The 23,847-nt window shown below is 44.6% G+C and overlaps 1 protein-coding gene across 4 annotated transcripts in view; it reads left to right on the top strand.

Moving 5' to 3' along the window:
- Positions 1-23,847, top strand: part of RABGAP1L (RAB GTPase activating protein 1 like) — a 1,234,468-nt gene that overhangs the window by 628,454 nt on the left and 582,167 nt on the right. The window lies entirely within an intron of this gene.

The raw sequence follows: 23,847 nt of genomic DNA, 5'->3' as shown, positions 1-23,847 counted from the left end.
CCTCAAATCGCAGCGTGCAATTAAAAATAACCCACCTCCTTGTTTTTTTTTTGGGGGGGGGTTTCTACTTTTTCAGTTCGAGACTGTCATAGTTGACGTGGTGGTCCTGGACAGGAAAGACATAAAGACATGGGCTAAATGGGACAGACCACCAGTATGTCTACTGACAACCAGTCTGTGCAACTGTTTTTCTGACAGCAGAGCTGATAGTGAAACCTCCGTCGGACAAAACTGCGTTCTTTCATTAGAGGGAACTCAGAGTAGGGAGCAGGGAAATAAAAAAGGAGAAGATGACAGTACATCTGCTATTTCCACATCAGGAACTCCGTGCTACGTTATTGACTTTTTCATGTCTGAAACCCGCATGCGTGACTGTGGCCATTGGAGTAGCACAGAGTCAGTCTTTGGTTCATCCTTTCCTCCTCTGAAAGGTCTTCAAAGAGCGTTTGCCCGAACATGTCGACATTGCAAATCTGAACCAAGGGGCTTGTGTAGAACACATTTCTCTTCTGACAGGTGGAGTGGTGATGTTTACGTTTTCTGTAACTTCTCTACTTTGGGTTCATTTGTTAGACCTACTGGGGCAGGAGTCCTGACGGGGCCACTTTTTCAAAAGACTGGTCCTCGCCACACTGAAGGAGTCCTTCCTTAGCAGTGATTGTACAGAAATACGAAAGAGCTCTTGGGCACAGAACCCTGTGGATGTGGGGTTAGTAGTGGTATTGTGGGTCGAAGTGGGTCTGTATGCTTTGAGCCTCACTGGACCGCAGGTGGGAAAATAAGAAAAGCAGAATAGGCAACCACTACTTCCCACCACACCATTCAACGGTCTATGGTTGAAATAACCCCAAAGAAAGACTTCTGTGCAAATATATTCGACGCTTTGCCCAAGTATAAATAAAGCACGTTTTTTAAACATGATTTTATTGTTCTAAACCTATTTTTTCCAGGAAGAATTCTACCCTGATGAGTATTTCAATATCTAGTTATGTTTCAAGAACTCACTGTGTTGAAATGGCGTTGATTTAGCACCCAATAGATCATAAATGTTTCCTTTTCTCTGGGATGACTAGTTGGGTATTGGCTGTGCTTGTTTGTTACAGTGTGGGCTTCTAGAGTGAAGGAGGAGTGCATCAGCCGTCTCGCATTGGTCAGTGGATGCTTGGATGACGGCTTTCAGGGAGGTTTATTGTGGAGAATGGGATGTCTGTGATTAACAAATGCCAATCCTCCCGGCTTTCTTCTTCGCATGCTGTACTCTGCGACAGGGTCAACTCAGCCTTTCAGCCTTCCGATGACTACGAGCGAAGGCAATTCAGCTGGGTAATCACAGAGACATTTTTGATGCATGTGGTGCTTATCGTTAGTTTTCTTGCTATCCTAACCCCCTGCCCCACTGCTGTTGGGTTTGCTTTAGGTGTGTGGCAGCCACCAGTTGTGACTGGGTCAGCGCCCAGTTACTCACAAGTGGTCAGTCCCTAGGACCCTTACAATGAATTCATAGATCTAAAGCTGAAGCCACACCAGAACAGTACAACAAATGTTTTTATTTTAAAAATTGATTCCTGTTGACGAGTAGTTAGAAAATGATAAGGTGAGTGTAATCTCTGTTACCCTAACGACTTTCATGAACACCTTCAAACCCCACTCTACGTGTCATCCCTGCCTAAGATTCCTCCTCTTTCGCCTCCCCTTACTCATACATGCTCTCACAGTAGGGGTTCCTGTCCCCCCTTCCCTCGTTAACCACACTTTGAGTCCCTTCTCTCTGACACTCTGATGCACACATCAGGATGTCGTGTTCTTTCCCCCTCACAAAGTCACTGACTGTTTCTTTCTGTGCCTTCCTCGCCCATCATCACACCGTTGAGCCTCTCCCTCTCTGGCCCCCTTGCATAGCCCACATACCCTCTTCTTGCCTGTCTTCATCAATCTTTTGCTATCACACAGATGGGGCTGAGATTGTCTGCTCTCTGCTCTGAACCCCTGGGGAACATCCAAGGACACACACTGTAGAGAAACTGCACATCACAGAGAAAGGAGCCGGAAAGAAAGAAATACCAAGAATATTTATCCATGCTCGAGGATAATAACTCACCAGAATCTCACATCTCTGACAACTGCAGTTTAAATTACAGCCCCCAACACAAACTCACACACACACACCGTCATTGAGGTGGTCTTATAGATAATAGGCTAAGCCATTCCAGAAATAATTCAAACCAGGACCCTCTGGACCATACACTATTGAATGAGTACGCTTTAATTCACTAAAACAAACAAGCTCCTGCTTTGCGTTTCAGAGCAAACAAGCGGGCTGAAAATTCTAAACAAAAATTAAACTAAAAAAGAGAAATACACATACAAAACAATATATTTTATGGTAAATGTACACAAATCAGTAGGCAGTCTAATGGAACAAGTTATCATCAAACGATCATAGAACAAGTACCTACATTCGTTCTGAACATTCACTGAGGAAAATGGTTTAAAAGCCCTCAATTTGATGGAAGGCCAGTGCCACTCCATTTGGTGTAATAAGTGATTATTTCGAGTTTACATAATGTTTAATTTGCAGTCATAATATCAAAGGCATCTTTTGGGCAGACCGGTCATAGTAGACAGCCTTCTTTAGAAGGAAAAGTTGGATAATGACTTACAAAAGATAAGGGTGTCTAGTGATTATTTTATTTCACCATATGATGAAACAACATGGTCACTAGATCCCATGTTAGTGTTTAAAGGTAGAAATGAAGATACAATGTGTAACTCATTTTAATACAATTCAGTGCTGGGTGTATTTCTTATTCTATGAGAAATGAGTGCATTTTTGAAAACTTGATCAAGGTATACTAGTCAGGAAGAGGCACACCTCCAAACCTCCTGTCCCACACCTTTTCCTCATCCACATATAATGTTGAGTTGGTAGCTAAAGGAGTTTACCTCTGAGCGCTTCTTATCAATTTATTGTTTGAGAATCTGCATAGAATAGGTTTAACTTCAGGTAAAAAACTCTGCCAACTGTCAAAGAATAAGGGGTCTTAGCCTCCAGCGCTATAGACCCATTGGATGACGGTGGACAGACAAATGCATATTTACAAACATTTTCAGTATAATTGATGTGTCTACGTTTGCTTGCTTCATAGCTAGTCCAACTTTAAGGTTAGATATTTTTTTGTTACTTTTCCAGCAAGTAACTTTCTCGACAAAAAAAGTTGTTGTCAGGTGGAAAAGTGGCTGAAACTACAGTTTTATTGATACACTACCTAAAATGAGACGTGTGGGTGTTGTGTAAAAGTGACCACTACATTTCCAAACTTACGTTTACTGAAGCAGGTGACGCTACTTATGAGGTTTACACGTAATATTATAATAATAATTATCATTTATGGCCCACTATGTAATTCATTTGCCTGTTGATGCTTAAAATTATAAATGATTATCCACCTTTTTGTAATTCACCATAATTGTCCTTGAGAGATTGAAGGCTAAGTTGGCCTTGCTGCTATTCAAACCTTTGACCTACAGGACTAACTTTGCTCTTTTTTATTTACTTTTTTGCAACCTTTTAAAAGTTGATACGGTCGCCAGAATCTGTTCTTAGTTGTACTGTTTGAAGTATGTAATTCTTATGGGCTTCTTTGGTTAATTCCACCAGACAAGAAATAGCAGGATCAACCCTTACATCACATATTAATTTATGTTGAAAGTTTTGGAAAACCAGCCTGTAATAACGACTGCCAATCAGTAATGATTTGATTTTTTTAACAGTTTGCTTTACTCTAACTCGAGGATGACCCCGAATTTCAGGTTCTAAAAACTATAGGTTAAGTTCTCAAAAGAAAGTCAACTTTTTTGTGGAGAAAATAGTTTTTGGATTTTTGCACTTTCATTATATTTATGGTAAGTTAGTTCAGTGAGTGAGTCACCTTTAGCGTAGGTGTGCCTGTAGCCTGTAGGGGACATGTTCAAATTCCTGTCATTGGTTGCCCGCAGGGCCGGCAGACAACTCTGAATTTGGAGGCCTGGTACTCCATTGGGGTGGCAGAGTACTTTGCATTTGCTTGACTACTCAGCCAAAACCTGATCACACGACTACATTCCAAAAATTGTCATTAGAAACTGATTTTTGAAATTTGAGCTATTTTTCTAAATTTTTAAAAGTCCTGCTAGGGCCTTGTGTTAGTCCCTGTTAGCATTTCTTTTAGAGTTTAACATTAACAGTTTTGTAAAAGTTTGAATTAAGTTCTAGAGATAGTTTTAGATTCTTAAAAAGTATCCCAACTTTTAGAGAAATAATGTCTACTGCAGAAGAGATGGTGGTGGAGCTCAACCTCACCCCTTACCTGCATCTTAGGATGTCAGAGTTAAGGACTCTCTGCAAAATCAAAAAGATAAAAACTGGTTCAAACCCTACCAAAGTACAGCTCCAGGAGCTCTTGGTAGAGTTTGCTAGAGACAACCCCTCTGATGATGTCCTTACAGAGGATGATGCTAGTGAAGTGGAGGACCATTTCCCCCCTCCACTCCTAGTTAGGGAGAACAGGGTTCCTCCAACCCTGACTCCACAAGTGATAGTCAGAGATGTTGCTTCTCTCACAGGAGAGGCCATCAGCTCTGGAAGCATTGAGGGCAGCCTCATTGAAGATGACCTTCTGTTAGCCAGGATGGCCAAAAGATTGGCTTTGGAGAGACAGCTCCTAGCCATAGAAAGGGAAAGACAAGAGATGGGCTTAGCTCCCACCAATGGTGGCAGCAACTTAAATAGGGACAGAGATACTCCTGACATGCTAAAAATCCCCAAAGGGATTGTAACAAAACATGAAGAGGGTGATGACACCACCAAATGGTTCACAGCTTTTGAGAGGGCTTGTGCAACCAGAAAAGTAAACAAGTCTCACTGGGGTGCTCTCATTTGGGAAATGTTCACTGGAAAGTGTAGGGATAGACTCCTCACACTCTCTGGAAAAGAAGCAGAATCCTAGGACCTCATGAAGGCTACCCTGATTGAGGGCTTTGGATTCTCAACTGAGGAGTACACGGTTAGGTTCAGGGGGGCTCATAAATCCTCGAGCCAGACCTGGGTTGATTTTGTTGACTTCTCAGTCAAAACACTGGATGGTTGGATTAATGGCAGTGGTGTAAATGATGGGCTGTACAATCTGTTTATGAAAAAACACCTTTTAAGTAATTGTGTCAATGATAAACTGCATCAGCATCTGGTAGACATAGGTCCAATTTCTCCCCAAGAATTGGGAAAGAAGGCAGACCATTGGGTCAAGACTAGGGTGACCAAGACTTCCACAGGGGGTGACCAAAAGAAAGGGGCCACAAAGACTCCCCAGGGGAAGAGTGTTGAGACATCCAAGGGTAAAAGTGAAGAGTCTTCTACAGGGCCCCAAAAACCTGCTCAGGAGGGAGGGTCCAAAGCCTCTTCACAATCCAATTTTGGGTACAAGGGTAAAAACTTTGATCCCAAAAAGGCCTGGTGTCGTAGCTGTAATCAGTAGGGACACCAAACTGGAGACAAGGCATGTCCCAAGAAAAGTTCCACTTCTACTACTACTACTCTAGTCAGCACTCCAATAGCCAGTCTCCAGATGGGATCAACAGTGTGCCCAGAGCAAATCAGGGTTCACAATGAAGCTACATTAGTTTCTGAGGGTGGGGTGGATTTAGCCACACTGGCTGCCTGGCCCCCTAATATGCAAAAATACAGGCAGCAACTCTTGATTAATGGGATTAGTGTAGAAGGCCTGAGGGATACAGGTGCAAGTGTCACCATGGTGACAGACAAACTTGTTTCCCCAGGACAATACCTGACTGGCCAAACTTATCCAGTCACCAACGCTGACAATCAGACTAAAGTACATCCCATGGCTATGGTAACTTTAGAATGGGGAGAGGTCATTGGCCAGAAACAGGTGGTAGTCTCCTCTAATATCCCAATAGAATGTTTGCTTGTAAATGACCTGGAGTCCTCAGTATGGGCTGAGGTAGAACTCAAAACCCATGCAGCCATACTGGGTATCCCTGAACTGGTGTGTGTCAAGACAAGGGCACAGTGCAAGGCTCAGGGTGAAAAAGTGGTGTTGGAGCCTGAAATAATGGCCCAACCCTCCAAGGGAAAAGGAAAGAAGACTGGGGAACTAGCTTCAACACAGCAAAAGAAAAAGAACCTCTCTTCCCAGGAAGAAGTTCTGCCCTCTGAGGGAACTGAGCCCATGGAGTTGGAACCTTATCAGGTTGAACTCTTAGGCCCAGGGGGACCCACAAGGGAACAGCTGTGTAAGGGGCAAGAAACCTGTCCCTTTCTTGAAGGTCTTAGGCAGCAAGCTGCTGAAGAGACCAAAGGAAAAATCAGTGGAACACATAGGGTCTATTGGGAAGATGGACTCCTTTACACTGAGGCAAGAGATCCCAAACCTGGTGCCACTAGGAGAGTTGTAGTGCCTCAGGAGTTTAGAGAGTTCATCCTGATCTTAGCCCATGATATTCCACTTGCTGGGCATTTGGGACAAATCAAGACTTGGGAGAGGTTAGTCAACCATTTCTATTGGCCCAACATGTCCCAGAAAGTAAAGGAGTTTTGTGCCTCCTGTGCCATCTGTCAAGCCAGTGGTAAGACAGGTGGCCATCCAAAGGCCCCCCCTTATTCCACTTCCAGTGGTGGGGGTCCCCTTTGAAAGATTGGGAGTGGACATAGTGGGTCCACTTGAACCTCCCACAGCCTCAGGGAACCAGTATATCCTAGTAGTAGTGATCATGCTACTAGGTACCCTGAAGCAATTCCCCTTAGGTCCACTACTGCCCCTGCAGTAGCCAAAGCACTCATTGGTATCTTTACCAGAGTGGGATTTCCTAAGGAGGTGGTGTCTGACAGAGGTACTAACTTCATGTCAGCATACCTGAAACACATGTGGAATGAGTGTGGGGTGATTTACAAATTCACCACACCATACCACCCACAAACCAATAGTCTTGTGGAAAGATTCAACAAGACATTGAAGGGCATGATCATGGGGCTCCCTGAAAAGCTCAAAAGGAGATGGGATGTCCTCTTGCCATGTCTGCCTTTCGCCTACAGAGAGGTGCCTCAGAAGGGAGTAGGGTTTTCCCCCTTTGAACTTCTGTTTGGCCATCCTGTAAGGGGACCAATAGCTCTTGTTAAAGAAGGCTGGGAGAGACCTCTTCATGAGCCTAAACAAGATATAGTGGACTATGTACTAGGCCTACGTTCCAGGATGGCAGAGTACATGGAAAAGGCAAGTAAAAACCTTGAGGCCAGCCAACAACTCCAGAAGATGTGGTATGACCAAAAGGCTGCTATGGTTGAGTTTCAGCCAGGGCAGAAAGTCTGGGTTCTGGAGCCTGTGGCTCCCAGGGCACTTCAGGACAGATGGAGTGGCCCTTACCCAGTGCTAGGGAGAAAGAGTCAGGTCACCTACCTGGTAGACCTAGGCACTAGCAGGACCCCCAAAAGGGTGATCCATATGAACCGCCTCAAACTCTTTCATGACAGGGCAGATGTAAACATGTTAATAGTTACAGATGAGGACCAGGAAGCTGAGAGTGAACCTCTCCCTGATCTCCTCTCCACTGACCCTAAAGATGGCTCAGTAGATGGGGTGGTCTATTCAGACACCCTCTCTGGCCAACAACAAGCTGACTGTAGGAAAGTCTTACAACAGTTTGCTGAGCTCTTTTCCCTAACCCATGGTCAGACATACCTGTGTACCCATGATGTGGACACAGGAGACAGCATGTCTGTCACAAACAAAATATTCAGACAGTCTGACCAAGTTAAGGAAATAATCAAAGTGGAAGTCCACAAGATGCTGGAATTGGGAGTCATTGAGCTAGCCCAGTGGTCTTAGTCCCCAAACCTCACACAAAAGATGGCAAGAGAGAGATGAGGTTTTGTGTGGACTACAGAGGACTTAATTCTGTCACCAAGACAGATGCCCATCCCATTCCAAGGGCAGATGAGTTAATTGACAAACTAGGTGCTGCCAAATACGTGAGTACCTTTGACTTGACAGCAGGGTACTGGCAAATCAAAATGGCACCAGGAGCAAAAGAAAAGACAGCATTCTCCACACCTGATGGGCACTATCACTTTACTGTGATGCCCTTTGGCTTAAAGAATGCTCCTGCCACCTTCCAAAGGTTGGTGAATCAAGCCCTTGCTGGCTTGGAGTCCTTTAGTGCAGCTTAACTTGATGATATTGCTGTCTTTAGCTCCAGCTGGCAGGATTACCTGGTCCACCTGAAGAAGGTTTTGCAGGTCCTGCAAGCAGCAGGCCTCTCTATCAAGGCATCCAAATGTCAGATAGGGCAAGGAACTGTGGTTTACTTGGGACACCTTGTAGGTGGGGGCCAAGTTCAGCCACTCCAACCCAAGATCCAGACTATCCTGGACTGGGTAGCTCCAAAAACCCAGACTCAAGTCAGGGCATTCCTTGGCTTGACTGGTTACTATCGGAGGTTTGTGAAGGAATATGGATCCATAGTGACACCCCTCACAGAACTTACCTCTAAGAAAATGCCCAAGAAGGTAAACTGGACTATGGAATGCCAACAGGCCTTTGACACCCTGAAACAAGCTATGTGCACAGCACCAGTTCTCAAAGCTCCAGATTACTCTAAGTAGTTCATTGTGCAGACTGATGCCTCTGAACATGGGATAGGGGCAGTTTTGTCCCAAACAAATGATGATGGCCTTGACCAGCCTGTTGCTTTCATTAGCAGGAGGTTAGTCCCCAGGGAGCAGCGTTGGAGTGCCATTTAGAGGGAGGCCTTTGCTGTGGTTTGGTCCCTGTAGAAGCTGAGACCATACCTCTTTGGTACTCACTTTGTAGTTCAAACTGACCACAGACCACTCAGATGGCTAATGCAAATAAAAGGTGAAAATCCAAAACTGTTGAGGTGGTCCATCTCCATACAGGGAATGGACTTTATAGTGGAACACAGACCTGGGACTACCCATGCCAATGCAGATGGCCTTTCCAGGTTCTTCCACTTAGAAAATGCAGACTCTCTTGGGAAAGGTTAGTCTCATCCTCTTTCGTTTGGGGGGGGGGGGGGGGGTTGTCTAAGGAAATGCCTCCTTGGCATGGTTACCCCCTGACTTTTTACCTTTGCTGATGCCAAGTTATGATTTGAAAGTGTGCTGAGGCCTGCTAACCAGGCCCCAGCACCAGTGTTCATTCCCTAAACTGTACCTTTGTCTCCACAATTGGCACAACCCTGGCACCCAGGTAAGTCTCTTGTAACTGGTACCCCTGGTACCAAGGGCCCTGATGCCAGGGAAGGTCTCGAAGGGCTGCAGCATGTCTTAAGCCACCCTAGGGACCCCTCACTCAGCACAGACACACTGCTTGCCAGCTTGTGTCTGCTGGTGGGGAGAAAATGACTAAGTCGACATGGCACTCCCCTCAGGGTGCCATGCCAACCTCACACTGCCTGTGGCATAGATAAGTCACCCCTCTAGCAGGCCTTACAGCCCTAAGGCAGGGTGCACTACACCACTACAGTGTCTAAGCAATACCTTAGACATTGTAAGTGCAGGGTAGCCGTAAGAGTATATGGTTGGGAGTCTGTCAAACACGAACTCCAAAGCACCATAATGGCTACACTGATAACTGTGAAGTTTGGTATCAAACTTCTCAGCACAATAAATGCACACTGATGCCAGTGTGCACTTTATTGTAAAACTACACCCAGAGGGCATCTTAGAGATGCCCCCTGAAAACATACCCAACTTCCAGTGTGGGCTGACTAGTTTTTGCCAGCCTGCCACACACCAGATATGTTGCTGGCCACATGGGGAGAGTGCCTTTGTCACTCTGTGGCCAGTAACAAAGCTTGTACTGGGTGGAGGTGCTTCACACCTCCCCCTGCAGGAACTGTAACACCTGGCGGTGAGCCTCAAAGGCTCACCCCCTTTGTTACAGCACCACAGGGCATCCCAGCTAGTGGAGATGCCCGCCCCTCCGGCCACTGCCCCCACTTTTGTCAGCAAGGCTGGAGGAGATAATGAGGAAAACAAGGAGGAGTCACTCCCCAGTCAGGACAGCCCCTAAGGTGTCCTAAGCTGAGGTGACTCTGACTTTTAGAAATCCTCCTTCTTGCAGATGGAGGATTCCCCCAATAGGATTAGGGATGTGCCCCCCCTCCCCACAGGGAGGAGGCACAAAGAGGGTGTAGCCACCCTCAGGGCCACTAGCCATTGGCTACTGCCCTCCCAGACACACCCCTAAATTGAGTATTTAGAGGCTCCCAGAACCAAGGAAGATAGATTCCTGCAACCTGAAGAAGAAGAAGAACTGCTGACCTGAAGCCCTGCAGAGAAGACGGAGACGACAACTGCTTTGGCCCCAGCCCTACCGGCCTGTCTCCCCACTTCAAGAAAAACTGCAACAGCGACGCATCCCCCAGGGTCCAGCGACCTCTGAAGCCTCAGAGGAATACCCTGCATCTAAAAGGACCAAGATGCTCCTGAGAACAGCGGCCCTGTTCAAGAAACTGCAACAACTTGCAACAAAGAAGCAACTTTTAAAGACCACACGTTTCCTGCCGGATGCGTGAGACTTTCCACTCTGCACCCGACGCCCCCGGCTCGACCTGCGGAAAACTAACACTACAGGGAGGACTCCCCGGAGACTGTGAGCCCGTGAGTAGCCAGAGTTGACCCACCTGAGCCCCCACAGCGACGCCTGCAGAGGGAATCCAGAGGCTTCCCCTGACCGCGACTGCCTGCTTCAAGGAACCCGACGCCTGGAAAACACACTGCACCCGCAGCCCCCAGGACCTGAAGGAACTGAACTCCAGTGCAGGAGCGACCCACAGGCGACCCTCTTCCTAGCCCAGGTGGTGGCTACCCCGAGGAGCCCCCCCTGTGCCTGCCTGCATCGCTGAAGAAACCCCGGGTCTCCCCATTGATTCCTATTGGAAACCCGACGCCTGTTTGCACTCTGCACCCTGCCGCCCCTGTGCCTTCTTGCCTCTGTGCCTTCTTGTGTCTCCCCGGTGCCCTACAAAACCCCCCTGGTCTGCCCTCCGAAGTCGCGGGTACTTACCTGCTGGCAGACTGGAACCGGGGCACCCCTATTTCCATTGAAGCCTATGTGTTTTGGGCACCACTTTGACCTCTGCACCTTACCGGCCCTGAGCTGCTGGTGTGGTAACTTTGGGGTTGCCTTGAACGCCCAACGGTGGGCTACCTTGGACCCAACTTTGAACCCTGTAAGTGTTTTACTTACCTGTGAACTTAACATTTACTTACCTCCCCCAGGAACTGTTGATTTTTGCACAGTGTCCACTTTTAAAATAGCTTATTGCCATTTTTGCCAAAACTGTACATGCTATTGTGATTATTCACAGTTCCTAAGATACCTGAGTGAAATACCTTTCAGTTAAAGTATTGTTTGTAAATCTTGAACCTGTGGTTCTTAAAATAAACTAAGAAAATATATTTTTCTATATAAAAACCTATTGGCCTGGAATTGTCTTTGAGTGTGTTCTCCTCATTTATTGCCTGTGTGTGTACAACAAATGCTTAACACTGCCCTCTGATAAGCTACTGCTCTACCACAATACCACAAAATAGAGCATTAGAATTAGCTCTTTTTGCCACTATCTTACCTCTAAGGGGAACCCTTGGACTCTGTGCACACTATTTCTTACTTTGAAATAGTATATACAGAGCCAACTTCCTACAACATCAGAGATCACATCAGAAGTTATTAGAAACATATTGATCCGAAAGTATTGCTTGTGTGAATGTGAATAAAATGTATAAGCTTGTTTATCTGCTTTTCACTCTTGCCAAGTATCAACTAGACCAAAAACGAGATTGACGATAGATACCTTAATGTACTTTATGCATACGGGGTCCTAATCCAACATGTGTAGTATCTGTTTTTGGTGCCATTGTGCCATTAGAGTCTCCACAAACGGCAACTGGACTTGCCCAGGATAAAAGTTTAATTGAGGGTATCATGTTATAGGATTGTCCTAATTAAGACCGTTTCTCGTACACATAATATATTATCTTTTATCTAGTAACATATCCGCTACTGCATCAGCCAGTGTTATCACTCATTGTTCACAACATGTTGCTGTTATTAGATTGTGTTAACATTATGACCACAAGGAGGAAAACCACTTGTACAGAGCTGACTGTTAATTTTGCCAAGCCTGATCTTTGTAAGCCACATGTTTCTCCTGAAGGCATACTACATCAGGGTTATGACTGCCTAATTCCAGAGTGAACAGTCACCATTTATATGAATTATTGAGTCCATTAACTTTCCACATTAAAATCTGGATTTTACCTATGCTAACCTCTGCTGTATGTACCATATCTGTCTATTCAAAAACTGGCTTTTGGATTTCTCAAACATTTCTGGATTGCCCTGCCTACCTCACTCAAAATACCCCCAATCACCCCCTATTATCTAACCCTCCCCCTTTCTCTGTCCCACCCCACCACTTATAATCTTACCTCCATATGCTTTTGGGGGTGTGGGTTGGAACTGGCTTGAATCACCTCTTCCTCTCTCCCTTGTTTCCCCTTGCTTTGATTTCCTTTTCCATGTTTCCCCTTTTTTCTCTTTCACCTTCCTTTCCTCCTCGTTTTTCTTTTTATTTCATTCATTCCCCTTTCCTCTTGATTTCCCCACCTTCTTTCTTTGTTTTAATTTCTCTTAAGTTTCCTTCTATATTTTATCTTCTCTCATCCACCCTCCTCCCTTCCTACTGTTTCCCTTTTGTTTTATTTCACTTTATCATTTCTACCTTTCTCCTCCCTTATTCTTTTCCCCCTTTCTCCAGTACTTCTCCAACTTTTCCCTTCTTTCTCCCTTTCTCCCATCTTCTTCCTCTCTTCTCTTGTCCCTTATTGCTCCTTTCATCCCTTGTCTTCCTCTTTTCCACTTTAATCCCTTTTCTCTTCCTTCTAACTCTTTCTTTTTCCTCAACTCCTCATTACTTATCAATGCAGAATGGATAATTGTTGATCAGCTCTAACTCAGTTATTCCTAATTCTGTACAGAAACTTGAGTGCATCTTCCGTCTCCTGAAAAAATGAAACACTCCTTTCCAGAGTACTTTTAAATCTGCCAACCCGGTCATTGTTACTGGGGCTTCACAATTTTTCTTATTGTACATGATGTTTTAATTTCCTTTTGATTTCTTGCTGTATTAAGACAGATCGAGAAAAATTGCAAATGAAAAAACAAATGAGTTTGTCATCCATATTTCTCTTTTGCTTTGGCGAGTATTCGCTCTTTTTTATCAGCAAGTCCTGAAAGTATACAATTATTGTTCTTGACTGACAGCCATCTTTGGGTGGGTGAATGGAGACAAATCGTGCTTTAGCGATAGTTCAGTCATCTGCAATGGAGGTTTTATCGGCCCAAAAATACAGTCATGCCAGTATTTAGCACTCTGACTGATACTTGAGTTGTTTGTTTTAACACCATCTTGTGCACCGTCATCTTCTGTGGTTTCAGTCCCTTCCAGTATGTCAATGATTCCAATATTTGCCCTCCTTGAGCAGTTGTCTAGGTCTTTGCACTTTTCGCATGTTTGACATGGAGTTTAGCTTGTTCTTCCAGCTGTCACATTATTTTTTCAGATTGCTCATTTGCTACTGAGAGTTGATCCCTTTTGTCCAATATTTCATCAAACTTGTTTTTTAGGCTTTCCAAATTGATAATAGGGAGATTCTGAGTAAACCAAACTTCTTTCACCTCACGCAGAGTATCTTTAAGTAAAGTTTTTGCTTAAAGTTCTGAGGATATGTTAGCTCTGTGTTTCTTCTCTATATGACAATCTTGCTTAAATGTTCTTTTTTCCCAGCAAGCATATAGCCCCTGTTTCGGGTGGGAGAAGACTGAGAGTTCATTATGCTCTTTCTTAGATTCAACAAAGAACCTGAATCTACTAAGTTGCTTGTGCAAGTTGATTCAGCTGTGGGGTCCAAGGCCTGATAACAAGCACCCTAATCCAAGACATATGAAGTATATGTAGTTAGTGGTTTGATTCTTCCCTTGCTGTCCTCTATTTGCCTTTTCCTGACCATTTCTTTCAATCAAGCACACGCAAGAAATGTGTTAGGCTCTTGCACCTTTTCACATTTGAACCCCTGGTAGTGCAACATTAGTTGATCTGCATCTGTTTCTTGAAATAGTTGTTTTATATGGTAAGGGGTCTGGCTCTCATCGACCCTATCTGTCCCGCCCATTCTTTTTCTACTTTGATTCAGTGGGTTTAGCACCTTGCACATTCACAGATTCTATATTAGCCTTGTCTCCCTTCTTATCCACTAACACAATCATGCTACAGGTATTCATTAGATGTTTTTATGCAGGGTGAGAGCTCTGAGTTACTTGTTTTTCAATGGCTGCTTTTTCCAAAAATACAGCATCCTGTCTCTCCTCAAAGCTTACTGCCGGGTTATCATCCTTTACCTTCACATGAGCCTTAGGCTTTGACAGCTTGTTTAGTTTTTTGACAGGGCTGTCTACAGCTGCCTGTTCTGTGAATTCCAGATAGGTGCTCTGTTGACTTGTGGTGGCTTGTCTTACAACCTGCGTAGTGACAGACAAGGCTTGAATTGTATCCCTTCAACAATTACCTAGCTTTAGATTTAACTGACGAAAAAAAGCAATCTCTCCAGTGTGTCTAATACAGTGGGACCCACTCTTTTGCTCCCTCCCTGTTGGATCGATCTGCCAATCACCTGTTCATATGTATGGTTTAGGGGGAGGGGGCTTAGTATCCAAAGGAATAGTAAAGATGTCTTTCAGTTCGATCTAGACAAATTAATGATATCCCTCCTAGTTATTTTAGATATGACTTTCAGTTTAACCGTGTTTACGGTTTTATGTTCTACTGAAACGGGAATAAGGGGGTAGTCATGCATTCTATTCAACAGACACAAAATTAACTCGGTCAGTTCCTGGCAGCCTGTTAATGAACATTTCAGCAGATCAAGCAGCAGCTATGCAAGAACCTTAACAATCTGGTCCCGATGTGACTCTCAGCTGAGCATAAGCTGCTCAATAGGAAGCAGCCCAGTATCCCACCTTTTGTTGTGCAGAAAAAGCACAGCCCTTTGTGGTTCCTTCTCTCCCTTTTGGATGGGATCTGCGTTACTCAGTTTCGAATGGCATTTGGTTCACTGCGTAGCCTGGCACACCCAGGAATGTTTAATACCCATCACTGCTTAACCTTCTGCACTGCATTGTGGTACCTAATTGGAGAAATTCTAGTATCCATTCAGTCTTTCGTCCTACTAAAGTCTATGCAACAATGAACCATGAGATGGATAAGGAAAAATAAAATCAAAGACAGAGTTCAGTATGAAAAATGTCTTTGTTTGTTATTTTGTATCTTCATACGAAGTAGACAAAGTCCAGGAAGAGTCGTAGCATTTACGTTGCACAAGAAGACCCCAAAAATGAATTCTTTAATATGTCATCAAACAACATGAATAATTTTCAGGAAAAACAGTAAAATAAGTGTAAAATGTACCGAATAAATGCATTATAAACAACTACCAATTCTCTGGAAACATATCAAAGGTTCGACAATATTAGTCAAAGCACACTAATATTTTGGATCATGCCTATCAGACATCACAAGCTGTCTGGTTGCAAAAGACTAATTGGGGTAAACCAAGGACATACTGGAGGCTTGCAGCAAGCCCACCCATGCCTTACAATTGGCTAGCTTTAATGTCACTCATTTTCCTGCATCTTATTCATATCCCAGCTTGTCAATCTTTTATCAGTACATCCATTCAAGCATATCGTCTTTACCACCACTTTTGATTGGCTGGCTTCTATGCTTCCTCTGCTTGCTTTTTTTAAACTACCTTTTACGTTGTATTTAAGCACTCCATGTGTGTTTGTGTGTTTTAGGTTATTTCCTGCGTGCTTTTCTTTCACCTCCGCATTACTCTCTCTTGCCCATGTGCTTCTGTTTTCCCACCCACATTTGTGTTGCGCTCTCTCTCGTCTCTGTGTGCTTCTCCTTTTCTCCCCACTGCTGTCTTTGCTCATGCTGCTTCTCACCCTGCCCACCATTGTGCTTCCCCTCACCCCACCTCCTAGCCCAGTCATTCTTTTTAAATATTTTAAAAACAAATTTGAGTGATTTCGCGCTGTTTTAATATGCCAGTCTCAATTTTTTTTATCACGGACCCATATAATTTTGTAGGTGCATGCGTGCATGCACCCCAACAAAATGACACAGCCGCCGCGTCTTCCTGTTTTTAATAGCCATGCTGCACAGCAGCCGTGATGCTGTGTAGTATGGCTAGAAAAGAGTGGCAAAGCCAATAGGTCTAATTGGCGAGACATAGGGCCTGATTCTAACTTTGGAGGACGGTGTTAAACCGTCCCAAAAGTGGCGGATATACCACCTACCGTATTACGAGTTCCATAGGATATAATGGACTCGTAATACGGTAGGTGGTATATCCGCCACTTTTGGGACGGTTTAACACCGTCCTCCAAAGTTAGAATCAGGCCCATAGTTACTTTGCCACTGCTTGTTTGGAAATGTCTTGAAAATCTGCCGTAATAGAATTCTCATGTGTATGCAGCTGGAATATTAAACATGGAAATTCCGATGTCACATCGCAGGGCCACAATTTGTAGCCTTGATTCTGTGTATTTCCATAAGGTTACCTACTGGTACATTAAAAGCAATAGGTTGACGTTAATGATTCTTCAGAAGGCTAGTTTGGACATGTGGTCTGGAAGCAAAGTTACATACCTTGGAACCAGGAGGCAACTCACTTCGGCAGACAAAGAAAGAGATTTGGACATGAAAAGATTTGCCCAGGATCACAGAATTTGCTAAACAACTAGGAGTGCCTTAAGGTGATTCCTTTTATGGCATGCAACGCAGTGCATTCATTTATATTGAGCCAGTGTGATGCTCCAGACACTCCCCCCACTGTTGCAAAATAGGTTGACAGCTCCTCCTCCCTGCTCACCCATGAAGATGCTGCCACCACTAGTTTCAGAGATCCGGGGGTTCTTTCTGTCTTGTTCCCTGGTGTTCGGGCCTGCTCCCTGTCTAGCACTCACTGTCGTTTATTGGAAGGTTTTGCGCTGCTGGCTGTGTTTGGACCCTGAGCTTTAAAGTGTTTCAGTCTGCGGCCAGTCTAGCCCTCACTTTCGGTGATTGAAGGTCTGTACTGATGTTCGTGTCTGGACCCCTGGATGCCAGTCTATTCCTCACTTTGTTCCAGACGACCGGCCCACCATTATTCTCATTGTGCTGACCTGCTGTAACTGATACAAGGCCTTCTGATGACCCTGTTTTTTCCTACATTGTGAATTACAACCATATTCTTTCTAAAACACACATGCTAGTCGTTTCCTAAAACAGGATCCTCATATGGTACTTCCGAATCAACAATATGGAGTTTAAGTGACATCATACAAAGACTCATCTTTGTCACTACCGCCCCTGTGGCATTTTACCTCTGACTCCACGGTGATTATATGGCTTACTGAGATCTCACACACACCTCTTGTAATACAGTACTATAAAAGCCTTGAAAAAAAAACAGTTCTATGAGCCACAGGGGTAGAAACACGTGTTGGCTGTTCTTGTATAAAGATTGTAGAATAGAAGAAGAAAAATACCACAAATAAAAGGCAAAAAAGGAAGAATACTAAGAAACTGTCTCAACTTCAGTTTGTATATAGCATGTATTGCACCAGTGGTGGCCAGCGGCAAATAAAACCTGGTGGGGTGAATATTAAACCCTCTGATAGATACTGGTAAAAAAACAAAATACAGTAGTGCCCTTAGGCTCAATCCCAAAGCTCTCGATAGTGGTCCGTTTGAAACAGTATTTATAATGGGCCACGATTGAGAGCTCTGGAGATGAGGCTGGAGGCACTGCAAATTTCTCACAGTGCCTGTCAGTGAATTAGATCAAATTAAAATCAACAAATAAAGATTTACTCACCCACTGCTCCTCTTCAACTCAGCAGTTGGTGGTTCCTCCAGCACAGGCAGCAGGCCTCCGGAGCCTTATCCAAATCCCCTTTACCAATCCTGCTGCTGCTCTCATGCTGCTCAGGCAGCATGAGAGAAGCATGTGCATTGGCTGGAGCGTGCTGGTTCGACCCTCCTTCAAGCCCTGGAGGCCTATGCTTGCTCTTCACCCAGCTGTCTAAGACAGCTCTGGTTGGAGTATTTAAAGTGTGTATGTCAGGCTGGCCATGGCAAGTTTAGTTTAGTTTAGCAGATTTATACAACACATGGCTACCTGAAGGCCTCCCAGCGCCAAAAGGAAGTGACACTTAGTGCAAGAGTCCAAGCTATGTGAGAGATAGAGAAATTAAATCGGATAAAGTAAGGTCTTACATTTTTTCTGGAATGGTAGTTCCATGGGCTCCAGCCAAAGTCATGGAGTTAGGAGATTCCAGAGGCGAGCTGCCTTGACTGAGAAGAAGTTGCCTCCCCAAGAAGATCTCTTGAACCGTCGTATGTGAACTAACTGAGAGGTGGAAGATCTCAGGGTTCTTGTGGGAATATAAGGGGAGATGCCATGTCTGAGAAAATGAGGGCCTTTATTGTGGAGAGCTTTATGTACCATGCATAGGGCTTTAAAGCAGGTCCGTTGTTTTATTGGTAGCCAGTGGAGGGAGGTCAGTGCTGATTTGGCTGATTGATGTATAGGTATGTTCATCAAAAGTTCTGCGGCCGCGTTCAGCGCCACCTGAAGTCTCTTCAATACGTACTCAGAAGAGCTAAGGAAGAGGGAATTACCATAGTGTAGACGGGAGAGTATCATAGTCTGGACCAGAATTCTTCTGGCTAGAGGTGGCAGAAGATTGAGAATTTTCCTTAAAGTTCTCATGAGACCAAAGCAAGAGGAAGAAATCAATTTCTCTTGGTGTTCCATTGTGAGGCGACCGTCGAGCCAAAAACCTAGGCTCTTTATATGATCCTTAGGGACGGGGAGATTGCTGAAGGCCTCTGGGTAGAGAGCCAAAAGATTAGGAGGGGCACCATTGCCCACCATCAAGACAGCCGGACAAAGCGACATGCACACTTTAAACCAAGGTGCACACTGTTCCTCCATACTGCTGGCCCCGCCCTTGAACTCAGCTGCTGGCAGAATGAAATTTGTTTTATTACCATTTTATTTTTCATGTTTCCGTCACTCTCTGTGGAGGGGCAACGCTCCTTCTCCCTCACAAAGGCACCACCTGTGTTAATGATACGTTAATGCACCTGCATTTCCTTCAACTTTATTCCAATATGGCCGTCACTTTGATCCTGCTGCCAGTCTAGCCCGCACTTTCAGTGAAAGGAAGGCTGTTCGTTGCTGCTGGTGTCTGTACCCGTGGCCTCATTAACTCTGGCATTCAGGCCCGCTTCCAGAGACTGTCCCTTTCAGTGAGCAGAGGTTTCTGCGCTGCTGACGGTGTCCGGACTCCTGCCAGCCCAGTCCAGCCCTGACCAGCCCTGACCTTCAGTGATCGGAAGTTTCTGTGCTGCTGTTCTACCCTGGACCCTTGGCTTTAATAACGCTGGTTTTCTGGCCTGCGGTCCGGTCTAGCCCACCTTTTCAGTGTTTAGAGGGATCTGCGCTGCTCTTCATGCATGCACCTTCAGCTTTGATAACATTGGTGTTGAGTCCTGCTGCCAGTCCATCCCTCACTTTCAGTGATCGGAGGGTTCTGTCTTGGGTCTGGACCCGCAGCTTTGGTAACACAGGATGTCGGTGGTGCTGCCTTTCTATCAGTCTTCAGTGACCCTCAGTTTTAAAGACCTGGATGCAGGTTCCAACCTACATCTAGTGCCTTGAGTCATGGGGAGATTCCCAATGAGGAATTGTTAAAGGGGACATTCAATGAATGATGCCACTTTACATTACAAAACCCTGTTGACGTCATCAAACACGCATACTAGAGTGTCTTTTGTTGATTTGTTATTAGGGGTACAGATCCGAGCAAAGATTTGTTTTGACCCCTTTAAACCACTGCCTGTTTGCATTAACAGGTAGTATAGTCGACCTCCTCTCCACCTGGGTGGAGTAGGCTGAAAAAGAGTACACCAGAAGGTGATTTTTGTCAACATATATTCATGATTGAAACAATCCTGTTACCTAATGTTTTGATTCAAGAGAGTCGCATAAAATGTGTGATGTCCACTCCAGGCTTTTGTATAGCACTCTGTACTTGCAGTTTGGCAGTTGTCTCTCCCTTTAAATGATTCAGAAAACGCAATCGTCATAGCATAACCAGAATGATGGTTACTTTGGTGAACTATTATGCGAGGGTCGGTATTACCAGAAAGTGGAAAAATCCCAAGAATCATGCTTGCATGTTGTTGGGACGGAAAGGTCGTGTGCTCGGTGATGGACATGCACCCCTGCCGTAGGTGCCCCAGCTGCAGCGGCATCTGGATTATTGTTACTGGTTTTTCGTCATGGGCAAATACTGATCATGCATTTGCACCCTGACCTAGGCCTGTCTCATAGATTATAGTCTTGTTATACCAGGAGGGGCACACAAAGCATTAGCCTGATAGTGGCAAAATGCTACTGTTCTTACTCGGAGTTAAGTAGTACAAACGCATTGGACGCAGCATACGTTTTTGTAATAGTGGTCAGTAGAGTGAACAGGCCTTTTTACCTACTGGCGCACTCATGTAAAGTTCTGCTGCTGTATACGTAACTCACCCTTGGCATACATCATGTAACTAATTATGTAGCACTGTGCAACATGCATGTGCAGGCCTCTAGAAATGTACTCACCCACTCGCTATGTCGGGTCAAATTTGATCACGGCTAGCTATGTTTAGAGCCTACTGGCCTGGTCTGGTGAGAGAACTCGAACTGACAAATAACAGATGTTTCTGTTAATTCAGAAAATGAATGAGCAATAAAGATGCGTTTAAATCTTCTTTTTATCTTGTCACATTTGCTGTGCATTCAAAATCAGAGGTCACAGTCCCCTTTGCTGTCTCTCCTCGCCACAGAGCCCCTGGCAGTGGCGCTACACCAGTCCAAGTGGACAGTGGGTACCCCACCCCTGGGTGGGAGGTGCAGGGGGGCTCGATGCTCTACCTCTATGAGGATGATATCCTGCTCACACTTTCAGTGCTGTCCTCCCCACCCTAGTGTGATGCTGGAGACTATCCACGCTTTTGCATCATCTCTGAATACAAGGTTAATTAGGGAAAGAGCGAAGCCCCACTGCTCTCAAGAGTAACCACCCATGCTGTCATTGATGGCTTACCGTTCCAGTGGAGGGCCCTCCCTTCTTAAATGTTTGGCTATCTATGTCAGTAGATGTCTGGAGCACATGATGGCATAGAACCTGGACCCACTCCTGGAGCAGATGCAGTTTGACTTTAAGAAATGGACACACTTGAACCTGTTGTTGTGGGGTAAGATGGTGACCCTCCCAAGGTTTACCTCTGTGCTGGGCATGCTGCTTCTGTTGATGCCCCTTAGGATACTGCAACAGGTTGACAGGGGCATTAAGGCCTTCATCTCTGTGGCAATGAGGCCCAATCTGGCAGCTGGGAAACTTCTTGCCCATAGATCTTCCGGAGGCATTGGTCTCCCCTCTGTTGAGCATTATTGTATGACTTTATGCACATGGTGCTACTGATGTATGTCCAAAATCAAGTTCGAGACAACCCCCCCCCCTCCACTGTGGGTCACGATAGAAAACAATATAATGATCAGCCCAGTAGGATTGCACTTCCTATATATGCATGTTGCCACCACAGGGCAGGGAATCCCACGATCCAGGCAATGTCCAGAACATGGGCACAGGCTAGCAGTCTTCTTTCGGTGGATGCTCACCTCTGTGATAAGGCGCCCATCAGGTACAATGACAGCGTTTGCATTGGAGTACCCGCCGCAGATGCAGAGTTCTATGCCTGCCACACCTCAACACCCCACTCCCTACACTCCTCCCCCCCTACCCTGGTTGAGCATTGGGGAATCCCAGCTTTGCAGCACCCCCAGTTCTATACCACCAGTACACTGGGAAACATGGTTCCAGGGTGCCCCCCCATCCAGGAGCACCTAACTCTCTCTCTCCCCGTGAATCCCCATCTTTTTTCCCCTCTCTTCCTCCTTCCCTCCCCTCCTGATCGCTTCACCCCCTCTCACTCCTGCTCCATCTCCTCCCACTCCTGCTCCACCTCCTCCTTCCTCTCATATGGCCTCTGCCTTTTTGCCTTTCCCTCCACATCCCTCTGACTCCCCCACTGCCCCTTCAAACCCCCCATCCCCCCCACCCCCCCACTGTTACCAACATTGGAAATACACATATGCTGCCCCTCCCCTCCCACCTCAGACCAGCACTATTTGTGGATTTCTTTTTTGCTTTTTGCTCCCACACAAAATCGCCATTACCTGCTTTTATGATTAGGCTTTTCCTAATGGAGCACTTGTGTTATTATTGATGGTCATTTTTGTACTTTGTATGTCTGAATGTTTGGATTTCTGTATCCATTTTTGACATTATTGGCTTTGCTCTCTCCTGATGCTTTAATAAACAAATTGCAACACAAAGAGAGAGGTCAAATGTCAGCTTACGTCTTCTAACAAATTGTTGCTTATTTTATCCTGGTGATTGTTGTTACTTTTCTTTCTCTGACTTAAAAGAGTATTTTGTAAACTGTCTGACAACCATGCTGGACGCACAATATTTAAATAGCTTGTGAATGAAGTATACAAATATTTCAAAATATATTTCAGTAGTTAGTAAAGCATGTTTTTGTAATTCTGAAATGAGATGGAAATAAAAATGTTATTAGGATCAATACAAATCTTTACTTGGTGATGCTTTACTTGCTGATGTACAAAAGGTAACTATTTGATGAAACCCGATTTCCACACATTATTTGTATGCTATACAGTTCCATCAGTAAAACTGCATGTTGGTGAGAACAATTGGGGCAATTTCAATGGAAAATGTCTGTCAGTGAATGGCAGTTTTCTACCACGTCACACTTTAGTTATATATTTATTAAAAGTAAGTTTTTAAATATAAACTGAGAAACATTTCTCCCTGATAAAAATACTATTATTGAACTGAGAGGCAATTCAGGGGTCTTATGTACCCTAAATGTGGGTTAGATTTTTGTATTACATGGAGCAAACGTTTAGTCTGTTAAATCAAATTAGTTTTATGTGCAGCAGACATGCTGACCTCACATGTATGAAGATGCTCTCGCATGTGATAATGAAGAAAAAAGGCAATTCAGTAAAATAAAAATATTTGCCTACGATCACCCAATTTGAGACTAGTTCATTGGTCAAGTGCATTGCAGTTAAGTCGAGTAGATTAATTAAGTCACTACACCTTCAGGTCTGGTAAATATTTTCTGATTTTTTTGAAGCCTGATGCAGGGTTGTGGAACTTAATAAAATATCTACTTGTCCATGTGACAAGTTGCTTCATAAATCTCCTTGTCCTGTAACAAAATCTACTTGTCCCTTTGGTGCACAGTAGTGTGGTGAAAAATTATGGCAACAATCTCATTATATAAGAGTTCTGTTAATAGCCTCTCTGATTATGCCAGGGCTAATACTACAGAAGGGCTTGAATACTAGCAATGTCATTATTTCACCACCTTTCCACAGATTTACATACTGGGGCTGGAGGTAGCAGCAAACAATAATTCCAGGGTTGGAATACCCTTTTGAATCTTTGCAAACCTACTAACTTGCAAATTTTAAATGTTTCCACCAGCTCTTCAGTAATCTATTCTCATACTGAGAAAGGCTGGAAATTTACTCTTGCCACGGGCAGATGTAAAACTGATTTCAAAGATGGG

This window comes from Pleurodeles waltl, chromosome 4_2 (assembly GCF_031143425.1).
Source record: "Pleurodeles waltl isolate 20211129_DDA chromosome 4_2, aPleWal1.hap1.20221129, whole genome shotgun sequence".
NCBI classification, from domain to species: Eukaryota; Metazoa; Chordata; class Amphibia; order Caudata; family Salamandridae; genus Pleurodeles; species Pleurodeles waltl.
This window is presented reverse-complemented; position numbering and strand designations above follow the sequence as displayed.